The sequence below is a fragment of the Podarcis raffonei genome, chromosome 1, assembly GCF_027172205.1.
Source record: "Podarcis raffonei isolate rPodRaf1 chromosome 1, rPodRaf1.pri, whole genome shotgun sequence".
Taxonomy (NCBI): Eukaryota; Metazoa; Chordata; class Lepidosauria; order Squamata; family Lacertidae; genus Podarcis; species Podarcis raffonei.
Genome location: NC_070602.1, coordinates 1687334 through 1706624, shown reverse-complemented (window position 1 = coordinate 1706624; position 19291 = coordinate 1687334).

Here is a 19291-nt window from a genome sequence, read left to right as displayed (position 1 = left end):
ATTTTACCCAGGGATGCATACATTTATAATTTGGGAAGCTGGTAAAGCTTACACGAAGGATTTATTAATAAGAGAAATGATCTATTGTAAGCGAAAGCAGGAGGGTGCGTGGGAGGAAATCGTTTTTAAAATTAAGAATCTGGAATTGAAGGATAAGTTTAGTGGAAGGGAGGAGAATTGGAAGAAAGGCTGGAACCATCAGGAATAAATGAGCACAACTGGGGCAGGGGGAGGGTCTGGCACATAAAATTCCTTCAGCATTTTTATAACGAAGATAGTTCTTAGATTGACTGTGGCAGTGTCGTAGGAAGGGGGGCCAAAGGGGCGGGCCGCCCCAGGTGCCACTCTGGGAGGGGTGACAAGATGGCCGTCCATGCGTGCACCGTCCGTACGGGCTGCCTCTCGCACGGTGACCGTACGGGCTGCCGCACATGCGCAATCCATACAGGATGCCGCTCATGCGGTGTTAGTTTCTGTTTGCCACTGAGCAGCTGCTTAGAGTCACAGGACTCTGTTTACATTCCAGAGACCTTCCAGGCTGTTGGAAGTCTCACGGGAAAGGAGACGGGATTTGACGTTAGTGGTTTCCTGTTCCTTTGTTTCCTTTGTTCCTTTGTTCGGTTGCTCTCTGCTTTCATAGAGAGAGGATGTCTTTTCTGTCTGCGTAGCTTAGAAATAAAGCATAGCAGTGTATCCCATACCTCTCGTCTCTTTCCTGTGCCAGAAACTCTGCTTAATGGGTGGGAACGTGCCTTGGAGCCTCATCAAAGGCTCAGGTCGTTAATTATTCGTCGGGAGGCGATTCCGAAGGCTCGGCTGGAAGATGAGGCTTTATCAGCCTGGCTGAGCAGAGATTCCGATATGTGGCAGTCTGTACGGTCACTGTGCAAGAGTCAGCCCGTACGGACTGCGCATGTGCAGCATCCCGTACGGACTGCGCATGTGCAGAATCACCGCACATGCGCAGTCTGTATGGGATGCTGCTTGCGAGCGGCAGCCTGTACAGACTGCGCATGTGTGGCATTCCGTATGGAATGCGCATGCGCAGGATGCCGCACATGCGCAGTCCGTATGGGCTATGTCACCCCGGGTGCTGGAGAGGGTTCCTCCGCCACTGGACTGTAGTAATAAATAGTACAGTAAATGATAAGTACCTACCAGAATCCTGGCCACCGGCAGAAATTGTTTTGATATTGAAAGAAAGGAAAGAACTCACTAATGTGAAATCAGACTATCCAACAGCAATTCTTAACCAGGATTACAAGGCTGTGGCAGCAACAACAATTGCAAAGAGGATCAATTTAATTATTGGCTAATAGATTAAGGAGGATCAAGACTGTTTTGCGAAAGCGATTTTGTAAAATCATATAAGGAGTACAATAAAGTTAATTTGTAAGAGTAATAAGCTTAAAGGGTCTGCTATTTTTATATTTTTGCGTATGAAAAGGCTCATAATAGGGTTGAAAGAGAACTTCCAAAGGTAAATTTGGGGCAGAAAAAAGTGAGAGCAGGATAGTACAAAACCTTAAATTTTCTAAAATGGAATATTGTCATTTAGAAAGGGGCTCTGCATCAAGGGGCCCCCTTTAATCTGCATTATTTCTTATTTTTACTCAAGTGTTTGGCCTTGGCCATTTTAAATAATCAAGGTAAGATTCCATTCCCCAGAAAGTAAGATCATGCTGTGGATCACATCGTATTTTTTATGTTACTCTGATCCTATCGGAGGTGAAATAATTGGACCTAAAAATGAATTTGTTGGGGTGGGTGCTTAGAAGACAATGCTAAGAATACAAGTCAAACGATGTTTGGAGGTAGATGGAAGTCTATAGCTGTGCAATATCTGGGTTTATGTGTTTAGCACCTAGATAGATCATATAGTTTCAGACCATTTTGATTTCCCTGTTAACATGATTCAGAGACTGCAGAATAGAGAGATTTAAACATTTCTTGGTTTCTGCTTTCCAGGATTTTGGGCAGGGAGTCTTTCCCAAAGGTAAGGTAAAGGTAAAGGGACCCCTGACCGTTAGGTCCAGTCACGGACGATTCTGGGGTTGCGGCACTCATCTTGCTTCATTGGCCGAGGGAGCCGGCATACAGCTTCCGAGTCATGTGGCCAGCATGACTAAGCCTCTTCTGGCGAACCAGAGCAGCGCACGGAAATGCCGTATACCTTCCTGCCAGAGTGGTACCTATTTATCTACTTGCACTTTGATGTGCTTTCCAACTGCTAGGTTGGCAGGAACAGGGACCAAGCAACGGGAGCTCACCCTGTCGCGGAGATTCAAACCGCCGACCTTCTGATCGGCAAGTCCTGGGCTCTGTGGTTTAACCCACAGTGCCACCCACGTTAAACTTGAGACCTTCTGCATGCAAAGCAAATGTTCTGTCACTGACCTATGGCTCTGATATGAACGTTTCTGAACTTTACACCCACACCTCACTCCCTTCTTAATGAGTTTTGCAAACTGTAGATGCAGCTAATTACATCACAGGGCTGTCAATCATTTCGAGGGCAGCTGGATTCGCTTGCTGATAGAAAAAAAAAGCAAAAGCCCATTCTAAGGAGACAAACTCGACAGCTACTTAATCTTTATTCTGAGCCACTACAGCTGGCTTTCATTAACTGCTTAAAAAAAAAACCAAGCACCCACGTATTAGAGTAACCAGGTAATTAATGTTTGAAAAGTATTAGTTGCAGTAATGCAGAGTGATCTATTAGGGGTGATGAGGTATTAGCTCAACCCCAGCAGTCGAAATAAATATTCCTGGACCTTTGGCTCATTGGCACATTGACAAGTGCAGTGGCTGGAGGCTGGCACTGAATTTGGTGGGCATATGCGTCACTCTTCAGCCTTAAACTGGTTTGTGGATCAAGGGCCCGACCCCCGCTATGTGAAATAAACACACAAGGACACGTGATATAAGGTTAATGGGCAAGAAAAGGCCACAACTTTATTGATTACAGCAGTGAAAAGGTATTGGCTTAGGCATTGGATGAGTATAGGAGGTGGGTTTATTCACCAGAAGGTGGAGCCTGTTGATGCTCATCCAACTATAGGCTCACCCCTGATGTCACCGAGGGTCGTGCCATGGCCTCCCGCCAAGCAGGCATCGGACGGAATACACGACCGCCAGATTCCTTTAACGGAATAACCCACGGTAGATAGCATAGGCGATGGCCACACCTAGCCCTTGACACACATGAATCCAATGCCTAACCTACCCACCAATACCACAAAAGTTGTGACGATTGCTACGAGGTAGGTGAAAAAACCAAAAAACCTAATGCCAAATGGAAAAATTCCTACCAGGCCCCCCAGACAACCGGGGCGACCAACCTAAGGTCCATAGCAAGACCAAAAACCTAGACCCTGAGCTAAATGGGAGTGGAGGGTGGGTGACTCACTGCGGGACGATGACGACTGAGGAGGCGGCGGAGCTGGAGCCGCAGCATTAAGCTGCTAAACATGCCCCCCGGAGACACCTGGTTGGCTGCCTCCGGTGGGTGTGGGCGCCAGCCAGGTGAGGAGGGGCGGGGGCTAAGGCCCCCGGCCAGAGGCGGAGCTCGGGCTCCCGCCCACAACCACTCCCCTCTCTTCCAGGGAGGAGAGTCTTTAGAAGAAACTCAGATGACTCTGGGAACTGTAGTCCTAGAAGCATCGCTGAATTGTATTTTTTCCATATTGGGCTCAAAGGAACCTCTACAACCTGTAGCACTCTGTTCCATGTCTGCTTCTTGCACGCCCATTCCACCAGGTCATGATTCTCGATAGATGTTGTGTTAAATCCTGAAAGAACCTCAAAACACCGTATTTCAGATTTGTGATTCAATTACTGTGGAAGTAGGCAATGACTTCCTGTGTGCACTGGTCTCAAATTATTGTTTGTTTTTGTTATTAGTAGTTTTATTTTTTAATCTTTTTCTTTAACCACTCTGAGGGCACTCGCTCTCTCTCTTTTAACAATCAAGCAGTGTCTCAAGTTTTATGAAATAAAATAAATAAATAAGCAAGGGCTTCTTTTAAAAGTTAGTTCTCTTCTCCAGATGCCGCTCCCTTCAGAGGCCAAGCAAGGGACAGCCAGAGAAAGGGCCTTCTCAGTGGTGGCACCGGAAACCTACCTGTTCTGTCCAGGAATGTTTCCCAGCCCCAGGACTGCTTTCGCAGAAGTCATTCATTGTAGAAATGCCACAAGTCTTCATGACTCAGTCATCTAAGCCTTGTTTTCCCCAGGTTCCTTCCATCGCTTCTCAGGCTGCAGAAAACCCAACTTTTTAAAATTAAAAGCATGGAACATTTGCGCAATCCCCACAAAGGCATGTGTTGTGAGCAGTACTCTTCTGCTTTACGGTGAGCCTTACTTCTGAGCAGGCATGTGAGGGAGAAATTCTAAGAAACCAGTGAGGCCAGTTTCAGGTACACGAGGGTCTGGCCCAACCACAAAACTGGTAAGAACCAGTTTTAGGAGGAGCCTCATGCTCAATGCAGGGATGTGGGTGGCCCTGTGGGTTAAACCACAGAGCCTAGGACTTGCCGATCAGAAGGTCGGCGGTTCGAATCCCCGCGATGGGGGGAGCTCCCGTTGCTCGGTCCCTGCTCCTGCCAACCTAGCAGTTCAAAAGCACGTCAAAATGCATGTAGATAAATAGGTACCACTCCGGCGGGAAGGTAAACGGTGTTTCCGTGCGCTGCTCTGGTTCGCCTGAAGCGGCTTAGTCATGCTGGCCACATGACCCAGAAGCTGTACGCCGGCTCCCTTGGCCAGTAAAGCGAGATGAGCACCACAACCCCAGAGTCGGTCACGACTGGACCTAATAGTCAGGGGTCCCTTTACCTTTACCTTTCCTGCTCAATGCTAGAATGGAGAATAACTGACAGATAAGGTGCAAGGAGGGCTCTGCATGCACAGCAAAACAAAAACACAAAAACTTGGGTTGAGTAAGTGTTTTCAAGGGCTGTGGTTGGGTGGCAGATGATGACCAAAGGTGGCTGGGCAAAGAATAAGTAGCAAAAATGATGTTTTGTGTTGTTGTGTTGTGTTGTGCTGTGCTGTGCTGTGCTGTGCTGTGCTGTGTTTTGTTTTGTTTTGTTTTGTTTTGTTGGTGGTGTACTAATAGATATGGTCTCACAGACACTTTTGTCCTGTAATGCAAAACTGATGTAAAAGTCTGACTAATTGGGAATCTGGCTCCATACTTAAACCCAGAAAGGGAATTTTCTTGCTGGATTCCACCTGAAGAGTTGAAAACTGGCCGGGCGTAAACTCCCTTCTTCCTTCCTTCCTCCCCCAGCCTGCCCTCGTGTGGCATCCACCCCAGACCTTCTGCCCTCCTCTTGCCCCTTCCCGGATCTGCTCCTGCCCTCCTCCCTTCCTGCTGCGTCTAACTCAGCTGCGCCGCTGAGATAAGCCCCCGGCAACTGATGTGCTTCCCTGCGATCGGCATTCACATTTCAAAACTGAGCTGACGCAGCCTTTCATATCGCTGCCTGCTGAGCATAATCTGCCCAAGCGATGCAGTGAAGCTGTTGTATCAACCAGCCACGGGATAGAGATGCATCAACAACAAATGTGCTATTCTTTTCCGTATTAATTTGTCATATAGTCTTCATCCCCAAGGACTTTCGATCTGTAAACGTTCCCTGTCGCCTGGCAGTGGAGGGATCATGGTTGCGATGGGTGACAAAACCTTTGTGTTTCTCATCTCTCAAATTCCAGCTGCTTCCTTATTATCTGGTTCTTCATAAGAATGACAGGAATACAAGAACTCGGTTGGTTAGAGTGTGGTGCGGATAACAGCAAGGTTGCAGGTTTGATCCCTGTATGCAACAGCTGCATATTCCTGCATTGCAAGGGGGTTGGTCTAGATGATCCTTAGGGGACCCTTGCAGCTCTACCGTTCTATGATTCTCCCAGCCAATATATGTAGACAATATAAGGATATGTTCAGCTGTTAAATATGGACCAGGCCTCTTTGGGTACCCATAGGGAAATGTGCTTTGTGCACTGTTAACAGACCGGTGCATGTGCAACCGATCGCTATTATTACAACTATGCAGAATAATTCTATCCCTTCCATCGTGAAAACAATTCTCAGAGCAGGTGGTGACCAAGGTTGGCATACATTCGCAATTTCCCGGACATATCTGCTGGAATACTGCAGTCGGAAGCAGTGTCCAGGCAAAAGATTGCTTAGAAAGTCCAGGAAATTGCTGGTCTCCCTTTGCTAATATGCCAAAAAAGCTTAACAACTTTTCAGCCTGGGTTTGAAATAATGGCGATCCTAGTGGTGACATACTAAAAACAACCCAAAAGCCATCTTCTGCCATCTCTATTCGGTGTCCTTTGGTTTCACAGAATATGTAACAGTGGCATCTAGCAGACCAAATCAACCAGATGGCCTTATATAGGGAGTAATCATTAAGATTAGGTCCGTATAGTTCAAGCTCTGGTTTTCCCAGTAGTGATGTATGGAAGTGAGAGCTGGACCATCAAGAAGGCTGATCGCCGAAGAATGGGTGCTTTTGAATTCTGGTGCTGGAGGAGACTCTTGAGAGTCCCATGGACTGCAAGACGATCTAACGTATCCATTCTTAAGGAAATCAGCCCTGAGTGCTCACTGGAAGGACAGATCCTGAAGCTGAGGCTCCAAGACTTTGGCCACCTCAGGAGAAGAGGAGACTCCCTGGAAAAGACCCTGATGTTGGGAAAGATGGAGGGCACAAGGAGAAGGGGGCGACAGAGGACAAGATGGTGGGACAGTGTTCTCGAAGCTACCAGCATGAGTTTGACCAAAGTGCGGGAGGCAGTGGAAGACAGGAGTGCCTGGCGTGCTCTGGTCCAGGGGGTCACGAAGAGGCGGACACGACTAAACGACTAAACAACAACAAATCATTAAGATCAGTTTCAATAATAAATATGAGTGGGCTCAGTTCTTTAGGTGCTCAGCAACAGAATCTGCATCCAGCTGCTCTACGCTGAGGCTTTCCAATTACTTTCTCCCCCTGCACACACTTCTTCTCTTTGTGTTCCATATCCATGCCTCCATGGCTCTGCTCTGCCTCCGCGGTCAGTGGCAGCCATGCTTCTGAATGCCTGTTGCTGGAAGCCACAGCTGGAGACAGTGCTCTTGTGCTGAGATCCTGCTTGCAGGTTTCACCACAATGGGCATCTGGTCAGCCACTGTGAGAACAGGATGCTGGACTAGATGGACCACTGGCCTGAGTCAGAAGGCTCATGTTAGGTTGTTACGTTCAATTACTGGTACATGTGCCTCTTTGAAAAACAAAACAAAACTCTAAAATGCTAGCACAATTATTCTCTGCATCCTTTTGAAGAGATGCACCTAAATCTTTATTTCTGGACCTTGTGCACATGATGGGATGTGAGAAATCGGGTCCTCCATTAAAGAGGGCACGTATTGCAGTGAGACCTGGAAACCAACACCCTGTGTTGTGAGTGGGTATGATCAGTCAGCCACAACACCCGATTAGTAGGTCCCTCGTAGCTGGGTGCAATCTGGCCAATGGGACGCAGTCCAAACGGATCAAGGGACCTATTTATGCCCATGCACGTGACCCAGAGCTTCCTCTTTAAGTGTGTGCATTCGGAACACTTGCCCACCTCTCCCTACTTTTAGGGCTTTGCGCTTGACCTTGCTATGCCGTCGTGTGTCGTCTGTCGTTGGGACAGGGGCAAGGCAGGAATTTTCCCCACTTGGCTGATTGGCTGTTGCCATTTGGGTTTCGCCTGCCGGTAGCAAATCGTCACAACTTGTAAGGTTGCGGATAGGCTCTGGTTCAGGTGATAGGGATGGGGGAACGCTCTCGCCATCCCTATGTGAAGGGTATTCCGCTAAAGGAATCCAGGGACTCAGTGGTTTGGTCAACCCCTGAGAGGGGGTTGTGCCTGTGGCTGAGTCCAGGGGGACATTTGGGTGGCGGAGATGGCCCGTTCCCGGATTTCTGTTCATCCAGGTGTTCACCCTTGGCTGACCTATGCTGGAACCCTGGGTCAGCGCTACCTGCTTCACTGAGGTGGGCTTCACTCTGGACTTTCAGCGATAGCAGTCTTTGGTTCCACAGGCCAATGAAGAAGCCGAGGCAGAGATGAGATGCAGAAGAGGAGCTCCCCATCTGTCTGGAGATGCCATTGGGGACTGAGCTTACTTCTTCACTGGGAGCATAGTTAGACTATGCAGAGGCAGATGGCCACCAACTTGGATGGCTTTAAATGAGAGTTGGACAAATTCATGGAGGAGAAGCAGGCTTCTGACAGCTGCTAGCCAAGATGCCAATGTTCTGCCTCCATGGTCAGAGGGAGAGATGCTTCTCAACTCCACAGTTGCTGCTGTGCTCAAATCCTGCTTGCTGGTTTCCCACAGGCATCCAGTCAGCCACTGTGATAACTAGAGGACTAGATGGCCCATTGGCTTGATCTTGCAGGCTCTTATTGTTTTCTTATACATATAGTCATACCTTGGGTTACAGACGCTTCGGGTTGTGTGATTTCGGGTTGCACACCATGCTGAACCCAGAAGTACCGGAACGGGTTACTTCCGGGTTTTGGCACTTGTGCAGAAGCGCTAAATCACGCTTTGCACATGCACAGAAGTGCCGAATTGCAACCCGTGCATGTGCAGACAAGGCACTGCGGGTTGCGGACACTGCGGGTTGCAAATGTTCTTCCCGCACAGATCATGTTCGCAACCCGAGCATCCACTGTACTTTAAAGTCAAGTAAAGGTAAAGGTAAAGGGACCCCTGACCATTAGGTCCAGTCGTGACCGACTCTGGGGTTGTGGCGCTCATCTCGCTTTATTGGCCGAGGGAGCCGGTGTACAGCTTCCGGGTCAAGTGGCCAGCAGGACTAAGCCGCTTCTGGCGAACCAGAGCAGGGCACGGAAACACCGTTTACCTTCCCTATTTATCTACTTGCACTTTGACGTGCTTTCAAACTGCTAGGTGGGCAGGAGCAGGGACTGAGCAACAGGAGCTCACCCCGTCGTGGAGATTCGAACCGCCGACCTTCTGATTGGCAAGCCCTTGGCTCTGTGATTTAACCCACAGCTCCACACCCAAAACCTTGATCCCCATCACTGAAATTTTGCCGAAGTTTCAGTTGCAGTTTCTTTTCTTGTTGATTGATGGAGAATTGATGCAGACTCTTCTTATGAGATGGGAGTGGGGAATGGCGGCAGAGATCAAACACGTGCGTTGGGGCACCAGCAAAGGAACGGCCCTCTTCTCTCGTTTCTCCACCTTCCCTGCAAATGCTCCCAATCACCTTTCGGCGGCGGTGGCTGCAGCAGGAATCCTTTTGCTCCCCAAATGAAGATGGATGAAGGTCTGAGGCAATAAGCTCCTTCTCCTTAGTTAACCTCCCGCCTGAGTGGCCGGTGGCATCTCCTTGACAACTCAGCTATCAGTGTCGGTCACAACAGCTGAGCGGGACGGAGGCGAGGCATCATTTAAGGCTGACACTGTCATAAAAGCTGACCTTGAGCTGCTTCGGGAGAAAATGAATTAGCTTATGGGAGTAGCCAAGTGGAAAGCTGGAACTATCATTTTCTAAAGATGTTCAAGGTAAAATGCCCGAGGGACAATCTTTTGTCAGTTTCTGGGGGGTTGATTAACTGTCTTAATTTAGCCGTGATTAATAGTTTTCAAATCTCGGGGGTGGGGGGGGTGGGCTCCAAGTTTTCTTACATGCTACGGTGAACTCCTGTTCCAAAGAAAGCCAGAAGAAGCCCACAGGTGGACAGCAGGCAGCCTTTGTTTTGCAAGCAGGAATCCAGAAAATTATTGCTGTCGTTGTTTTATTACGTTTATATACTGCCCTCCATCCAAAGATCAGAGGGTGGTTTACAACATAAAAACACAAAACCCATAATACCAAGAAAAGGACAATAAGCGGCTCTCTCCAAGACGCAAAGCCAAGTTAGACCCTTTGAGTAGCTGCAGAGGAGGCAGGCGTCATGGGGTCTCATCATAAGAACATAAGAAGTGCGTTGCTGGATCAGGCCAATGGCCCATCCAGTCCATGCTAGAAGCAAAAAAGGCCACCAACCTGGATGGCTTTAAAAGAGGATAAGACAAATTCATAGAGGAGAGGGCTGTTGATGGCTGCTAGCCAGGATGGCTATTGAAATATACTCGGAGAAGAAGAAGAGTTTGGATTTGATATCCCGCTTTATCACTCCCCTTCAGGAGTCTCAAAGCGGCTAACATTCTCCTTTCCCTTCCTCCCCCACAACAAACACTCTGTGAGGTGAGTGGGGCTGAGAGACTTCAGAGAAGTGTGACTAGCGTAAGGTCACCCAGCAGCTGCAGGTGGAGGAGCAGAGACGCGAACCCGGTTCCCCAGATTACGAGTCCACCGCTCTTAACCACTACACCACACTGGCTCTCATTTTGTGTTCTCCTTTCCCTTCCTCCCCCACAACAAACACTCTGTGAGGTGAGTGGGGCTGAGAGACTTCAGAGAAGTGTGACTGGCCCAAGGTCACCCAGCAGCTGCATGTGGAGGAGCGGAGACGCAAACCCGGTTCCCCAGATTACAAGTCCACCGCTCTTAACCACTGAAGCACACTGGCTGTAGTGATTTCATGCTCTTTAATGCAGCTTGTAAAACAGTGATTGAATTGCCCCCCAAACCTCAGGCTTTTATACACATTACAATGAGTCCCATCTGATTGGCTGATTCTGCTTCCCTCCTGGAGCCTGATTGGTCTTTTCCTGCAAGCCAATCAGTTGTTGTATTCTACGATCCTACTTGCCTATTGTTCTAGGATCCAAGCTTAGTACATAACAGCTCTGGCTCCACGGTTGGAGGCAACAATGCTTCTGAATACTAGCTGCTGGAAACCACAGGAGGAAAGAGTCGCTCTTGTGTTCGAATCCTGCTTGCAGGTTTCCCCTTGGGGCATCTGGTCGGCCACTCTGAGAACAGGGTGCTGAACGAGGTGGGCCACTGGCCTAATCCAGCAGGCTCTTCCGATATTCTTATGTAGTCCAGCATCGTGTCCTCACAGTGGCCAACCAGATGCCCCAATGGGAAACCAGGAGGCAGGATCCCAGCATGAGAGCAACCCTCCCTTCCTTTGGTTTCCAGCAAAACCACCGCAGGCCATCTGTCAGGGATGCTTTAGTTGAGATTCCTGCATTGCATGGAACAGACGAGATGACCTCGGGGTCCCTTCCAGCTCTACAATTCTTATGGAGAAAGATAGAGAGTTCCAGAAAAACATCTACTTCTGCTTCATTGACTATGCAAAAGCCTTTGACTGTGTCGACCACAGCAAACTATGGCAAGTTTAAAGAAATGGGAGTGCCTGATCACCTCATCTGTCTCCTGAGAAATCTCTGTGTGGGACAAGAAGCTACAGTTAGAACTGGATATGGAAAACTGGTTGGTTCAAAATTGGGAAAGGAGTACGACAAGGCTGTATATTGTCTCCCTGGTTATTTAACTTATATGCAGAATTCATCATGCGAAAGGCTGGGCTGGATGAATCCCAAGTCGGAATTAAGATTGCCAGAAGAAATATCAACAACCTCAGATACGCAGATGACACAGCCTTGATGGCAGAAAGTGAGGGGGAATTAAAGAACCTTTTAATGAATGGGCACAAGACGTTGGACATAATATTATGTTTGCTGACTGGGAACAGTTGTGGGCCACCGGGATTAAATTTACGGCATGTAATGCCTTAAGAGAGAATATTATGAAAATGGTATACAGGTGGTACATGACCCCAGTCAAGCTTGCAAAAATCTATCATTTGCCCGATAATAAATGTTGGAAATGTAAGGAAAATGAAGGTACATTCTTTCACCTTTGGTGGACGTGCCCCAGGATTAAGGCTTTCTGGGAAATGATATATAAAGAATTGAAAAAGGTATTTAAATATACCTTCTTGAAGAAACCAGAGGCCTTTCTCTTGGGCATGGCCGGCCAAGTGGTGCCAAAGAAGGACAGAACTTTTTTCATGTATGCTACAACAGCAGCAAGAATACTCATCGCAAAGTATTGGAAGACGCAAGATCTACCCACTCCGGAAGAATGGCAGATGAAACTGATTGACTGTATGGGATTGGCAGAAATGACGAGCAGAATCCGTGACCAGGGAGAAGAGTTGGTAGAAGAAGACTGGAAAAAATTTAAGGACTACTTACAGAAATATTGTAAAATTAAGGAATGCTGAATGATGTTGGATTGAAATTGAGTGGTTTCTAGCTGTAATGATATAAAGGAACATGGATGAAAAAAAGGGTTTGGATAGAAAATAAGGTGATATTATAAGCTGTAATGCTTTAAGTTAAGGATTTGCTGAACAAATAATTGGAAATGGAATACAAGAAGGGGAGGTATGAGGAGATCAGAGAAATTTGTTATTGAAAAGTATGTTTTATGAACTATATGTTTTTTTAATCTTGTTGTTTGTTTTTTGTTTGTATAAAAAATTGAAAACTTTAATAAATATCTTTTAAAAAAAATAAAGAACCTTTTAATGAGGGTGAAAGAGGAGAGCGCAAAATATGGTCTGAAGCTCAACATCAAAAAAACGAAGATCATGGCCACTGGGCCCATCACCTCCTGGCAAATAGAAGGGGAAGAAATGGAGGCAGTGAGAGATTTTACCTTTTTGGGCTGCATGATCAATGCAGATGGTGACAGCAGTCACAAAATCAAAAGATGCCTGCTTCTTGGGAGAAAAGCAGTGACAAACCTAGACAGCATCTTAAAAAGCAGAGACATCACCTTGCCGACAAAGGTCCGTATTGTTCAAGCCATGGTTTTCCCACTAGTGATGTATGGAAGTGAGAACTGGACTATAAAGAAGGCTGAATGGATGCTTTTGAATTCTGGTGCTGGAGGAGACTCTTGAGAGTCCCATGGACTGCAAGAAGATCCAACCTCTCCATTCTGAAGGAAATCAGCCCTGAGTGCTCACTGGAAGGACAGATCCTGAAGCTGAGGCTCCAAGACTTTGGCCACCTCATGAGAAGAGAAGACTCCCTGGAAAAGACCCTGATGTTGGGGAAGATGGAGGGCACAAGGAGAAGGGGACGACAGAGGACGAGATGGTGGGATACTGTTCTTGAAGATACCAACATGAGTTTGACCAAACTGTGGGAGGCAGTGGAAGACAGGAGTGCCTGGTGTGCTCTGGTCCATGGGGTCATGAAGAGGCGGACACGACTAAATGACTAAACAACAACAAAATCTCAATGCACACTGTTCTGAGACTAAGAGGAACGGCCAGGGCTCAGTGGCAGAGAATCAGTTTTGCATGCAAAAAGTCCCATGTTCAATCCCCAGGTATGGCTGGGAGAGACCCCCCTGCCGGAGACCCTGGAGAGCCCTTGCTGCCAGTCAGTGTCCAGAGTACAGAGCTAGATGAACCAATGTCTTGACTTGGTATAAGGCAACTTCCTGTGTAAGGGGTTAAGTAGTGAATACTTGTTGAAATAAAATATAATGGAATACATAATGATAAACCAATGTGGTGGTGTCTGTAGGGGAGCAAACTACTGCGGATATTAATATTGTGCAGCTTGAAGTGGCTGGGTGCATAAAAACTGCATTCCTCTTGGAATGAAAAATTAGATTTTATGCAAAACTTTACTTGCAGCGCTATCTTCAAAACAGAACCAAAACATCAAAGATACACGCAAATAATTCCATGCTATATCTTGTGCACGTCCAGCACAGGTTCAGCATCTTGAAAACATACGATAACTCCAAACAGACCTATAAGCACAGATCTCTCTCTCTCCTTACAGCCTCTATTTTTCTCCTGCTTCAGGAGAGGCTCATTTGCACATCCTTACTTCTACAGAGCCTGGGAACAAAGACCAAAGGCAACTCCCTTTCAAAATGGAGATTGGCAACCAAGTACCTTTGCCACCTGATCTAAGGTTAAACACTCACGTGTTGGCTAGCAGAAAACAACAACACTTAATGATCAACCCATACAACTGCTTAGGGAGCTTAATATAGCCACATGGGAAATCCCCATGTGAAAACCTTCAGTAATACACATTCAGACATTCTCCATTTCAGTGTCAATTAAACAATTACTCTGAACACTAACAACCCCAAGTCATTGAATATCAGCTCAGGATTACTCTCCTTATTTGACGTGCTCAAGGTCTGCGTCCCAGAGAATTTAGATCCTGGGTTGGCTATATAAGTTCTGTAAATAAATAAATAATATCCCCCCAAGCTCAGCATGTTTTTATATTTCTTTCTTTCTTTCATTGCAATTTGCTGCCTTGGCTTCTGGGCCTCAAGTACAAAGGGAAAGGGGGCCTTTGATATACCATGTTTGCACGAGATGCTGTTTTCACTCCTCACCTTTTATTAACCGGGGCATCAACACCGCAAGATTTTCATCCATCACAAAACCTGTGCTGCATAAAACACCATGACTTTTAACTGGTGTGTGCGTGTGTGCGTACACCCACACCCACACACCATTTTAACCTCCGACAGGTGATTAATGGCCCAGAATTCAGGGTTTCATGAAAGCATCTGTAGGGAGTCTGTTTGTGGCTCGCTCCTTTGTATTCTCTCAATGTATTTAAAGGTTTGCAAAGAGAGAAAGAGAGAGGGGAATATCAAAACAGTTATCCCATTAGAAGAAAATTCACTAATGCTGAAATTAGGACCAATCAATATCCATAATGTGGTGTGCCAGCTTTGGAATTACATAGAAAACTTGAGGCAGGGTGTTTTTTAAAGAAATAAATAAGTGAAAAAATGAAAGGAGGAATGTTTCTGGCAGAGGGCCTGTGATCTGCATCTTCTTTCAGTCATGAGATGGTGTTGTTACGCCCATCCTGCAGGCAGAAGGCAACAGGTGCAGCCCCTGAGATCTCCTATTAACAGAATTTCAGGTAGCTGGTAACGGGGAAATGCTTCTGTCTGCCAGAGAGCTTGGAGAGCAACTGCGAAACAGACTGAACCAGCCTCCCTCAACCAGGTGCCACCCTGACAGATGTTGGATTGTGGCTCCCATCATCCTTTGTCACTGGCCAAGTTGGCTGGGGCTGATGGGAAATGTGATGCAATCACAGCGAGAGGGTGTCAGGTTGGGGAGGCCAGAGTGGACAATCCTAGGTGGGGTGAACAAATAACCTGAGCTGCTATAAGCCTCTAAGCTTCCATCGTGATCTTGTTGTTGTTGTTGTTTAGTCGTGTCCGACTCTTCGTGACCCCCTGGACCAGAGCACGCCAGGCACTTTTGTCTTCCACTGCCTCCCGCAGTTTGGTCAAACTCATGTTTGTAGCTTCAAGAACACTGTCCAACCATCTCGTCCTCTGTCGCCCCCTTCTCCTTGTGCCCTCCATCTTTCCCAACATCAGGGTCCCCTCCAGGGAGTCCTCTCTTCTCATGAGGTGGCCAAAGCACTGGAGCCTCAGCTTCAGGATCTGTCCTTCCAGTGAGCACTCAGGGCTGATTTCCTTCAGAATGGAGAGGTTTGACCTTCTTGCAGTCCATGGGACTCTCAAGAGTCTCCTCCAGCACCAGAATTCAAAAGCATCGATTCTTCGGCGATCAGCCTTCTTGATGGTCCTGCTCTCACTTCCATACATCACTCCTGGGAAAACCATAGCTTTAACTATAAGGACCTTTGTCAGCAAGGTGATGTCTCTGCTTTTTAAGATGCTGTCTAGGTTTGCATTGAGAATTAAAGAGAGACAATAAAAATAAAACCAGTTAAAGCGAGTCAGAAGATCAGGTGGCTCCACTCTGCCTCCACAGTCAGAGTCAGCAATGTCACAGGATGGGAGGAGGTTCTTGTGCTTGAATCCTGCTTCCAGGATTCTTCACAGGCATCTGCGAGAACAGAATGCTGGACTAGATGGGCGAATGGCCTGATCCACTGAGTGGTTCTTAGGGCAGCAGACTTTGGGTTCCCAGGTGTGCTCCCATCCAGGTGGAGGACAGAGCCAGCCCTGCTTCAGTCCAGTTGGTTTTATGCCTACAGACCAGCAACATGTGGGGTAGGGGAGAAGGGACTTCATTAAAACAGCAGTAATGAAGCAGAAGGGCCATAAGGAAGCTTGCAATATAAGTTGCCAACATTCTGCAAATAAAAGTTATTTCTCTCCACACACTCCCTCTTTCGTATATGCAATAAAAAGGGAGCGACCCAAATATCCCAGAATCTCATTTCTGCAAGGTAAACAAGAAAGCCATAAAGAGATGAATTCGTATCAATCCAAATCACGTGGGGCAGAATCTCTCCGCAACTGCGCAGCTTTCCCAATCCTCCCCCTGCAAATTTATAAAACGTACAATTCCCCCCCCCAGCAGAATGCCCCCCCTCCCCTATTTTTATGGAGTGTGGGCTCTTCTCTTCTTGCAAACACCTTGAGGTTTGTTTGAGTGAGTAATAGCCCGGGCTAATGCAAAGAGATATACCGCCAAGTCGTTATTCTTGTCATCATTAAGCTGGCAAGTTGGCAATGCAGCCTAACCTGGAGTGCCAGAAATAATGAGGGTGCCAACCGCCTCCCGATGAATAATTCACAAGGTCCGATTCCCCCAGTTCCCAACAGACCCCTTCAAGCCCACCCCCCACCCCTCCCACCCCCGGTAATAATGTGAAGCGAGTACAAATCCGTATTGTTGGGCTGAGAGTCTTATCTCTTTACCTCGCTCATTTGTTTCCCCATAATCACCACTGTGCAGCCGGTTTGTATTCCGAGAGGAAACCCCAGAACAACAGTGTGCATCTCTAATCTGCACAATACTTGAAGCTGGAGAGAACAGAGGAAGAAGCTGCTGGATGAGGCCCATGGGCCATTTGGTCCAGCATCCTGCTCTCACAGTGGCCGACCAGATGCCCCAAGGGGAAACCAGCAAGCAGGATTTGAGCACAAGAGCAATTCTCGCCTCCTGTAGTTTCTCCAGGAGCCATCGAAAGCCCTTTCCTCCTCTAATCCTCTTTTAAAGCCATGCACGTTGGGGGCTGTTATGTACTGAGTTTAATAGGATTCAGAATGCAGCAGTCTGATTGGTCCACAGGAGCCACCCAATCCAGCTCCAGGTGGAAGGGAATCCGCAACCTGATTGGCCTACAGGAGAATCCCAGAATTAGCCAGTCATGTGGGGCCCATTGTGTAAATACTGTATATAAAGCAGACATTCTGGGGGAACTTCCATTCCTCCTCACCACTATGAGATGAATAAAAAGCATGAAATCCACTCTCGACTCCGAGTATATTTCACTGGTGACGAGGATGGGATCCTGCTGAGCTGACCGCCACACACAGCACCACAGCACTGCCACCTGCCACACCGCTGCCTCACACCATGTATCCAGGCTTCAGCTCCAGGACCCAAGGAACTCACAATGGCAACCGACAACAGCTTCTCGCCATTCAACCCAGCATCCGGAGACTGGGAAGCGTACGCCTCCCATTTCACCTTCCTCCTAGAAGGGGTCACCAACGATGCCAAGAAGATAGCGATATCCTTCTGCATCTGCGGAGAGGAGACCTTCGAAATTGCCCAGGCTCTCCTTACGCCTGAAGACGTCGCTACTGTTCCTTACAATACAATAATGGAACGGCTGAAGGAGCACTTCTCGCCGCAGCCCTCGGTGGTGGCTCGTCAAAATGCCTTCTACGCAAAGCGGCAAGCCCCTGGGCAAACCATAACAGGGGCCATCCCTGCCTCCTGGGAGATGCCTTCATCAAGCCTGCAAGCTGGACATGAGCTCAACAGCTTCCTGCCCACCAGAAGATCCCAGCAATGGGATTCAGGAGGAGAACGGCTGACAGCCGAGGCAGAACACAGCCTTCTCCTCCTCCATGAATTTGTCTAACCCTCTTTCAGACCATCCAAGTTGGTGGCCGTCACTCCTTCCTGTGGAACTATGTGCTGTGCCACAGTTTAGCCATGCGCAACCACCCCACCACCCTGTTTAGCACCCAAAGATGGTCACTGCCGAACACGTGTGAACCTTGGGGGATATTGTTGGATTATTTCCTTTCTTTGCTCATATTTTGTCAGTTCTTGCTTACTATTTTTTCAAAAACTACTTTTTTAAAAGAAAGTCTTCTCCTCCCTAGGGAATCCTGGGGTCTTCTATGCCTATGAATGGAAGTGGGGGTCTGGAAGAAGCAAAGATCATCCGTGTCAAAGCAATGATTCTTCAATATCAACCTCGTTGGACTGGTCATGTTGTGCTGATGCCCGATAATTGTCTTCCAAAGCAACTACTCTGTTCCAAACTTAAAAATGGAAAGCGTAATACTGGTGGTCAACAAGAGAGATTTAAAGACTGTCTCAAGGCAAATCTAAAAAAAAATGTAGTATAAACACCAACAATTGGGAAACACTTGTCTGTGAGTGCTCCACTTGGAGAACAGCCTTGACCAAAGGTGTCATGGGCTCTGAAGACACTCAAACTCAGGACGCAAGGGAGAAACGTGCTAAGAGGAAGGCACGCTTGGCAAATCCACACCGTGATCATCTCCCACCCAGAAACCTATGTCCCCACTGTGGAAGGACGTGTGGATCCAGAATTGGCCTCCACAGTCACTTACGGACTCACTGTTAAAACCGTGTTCATGGAAGACAATCTTACTTGGCTACAAGGGATCGCTGAAGAAGAAGAAAGAAGAAGATGTCTATGAATGGAAGTGGGGGTCTGCAATGCATGATTACAGACCCTCCAAATATCCCTATTTTCCAGGGACAGTCCTAGATTTACAGAAGCTGTCCCCGTTTCTGATCTGAACCCGTAATGTCTTGCTTTTCCTTCGGACGTCCTTATTTTCACTGGCGAAATGTTGGAGGAGAAAGTAATTCCCACTTCCTTCAGCAAACTCCCAGGATTCCTTGGGGGAAGCCGTGGTAGTTGAAAGGAAGATGGAAGTTTGCAGTGGAGACCTGCCCACTCTGCGCAACGTCTGCCTCCCCCCTTCCCCAGCTCACCTGCTGCCTTTGCAGCCATCTCCCTTCTTTGTGGCCATGAAGCAGTGTTATTTGCATGACTTAACATTTCCGCAGAGTCTGGCTGGGGAGCAGAGGCAGAGCCCAGCACAGGCGAAATCCTGATGCGGAAGGAATTCAAGTGGGCGGACGCTGCAGAACAGATGTGCCAAGGTAGCTATGGCAACCCACACCACGGTCATCTGAGTCCCCTCCCTAATTGCCAACCTCCTGTTTTTCAACAGCTGCCCTTCTCGTCACAAAAGCATCACCACCGAGATGCTAATAAGGCCCGAGGAATAATTTCACTACCGGATCTCCATCATGTCATCTGAAA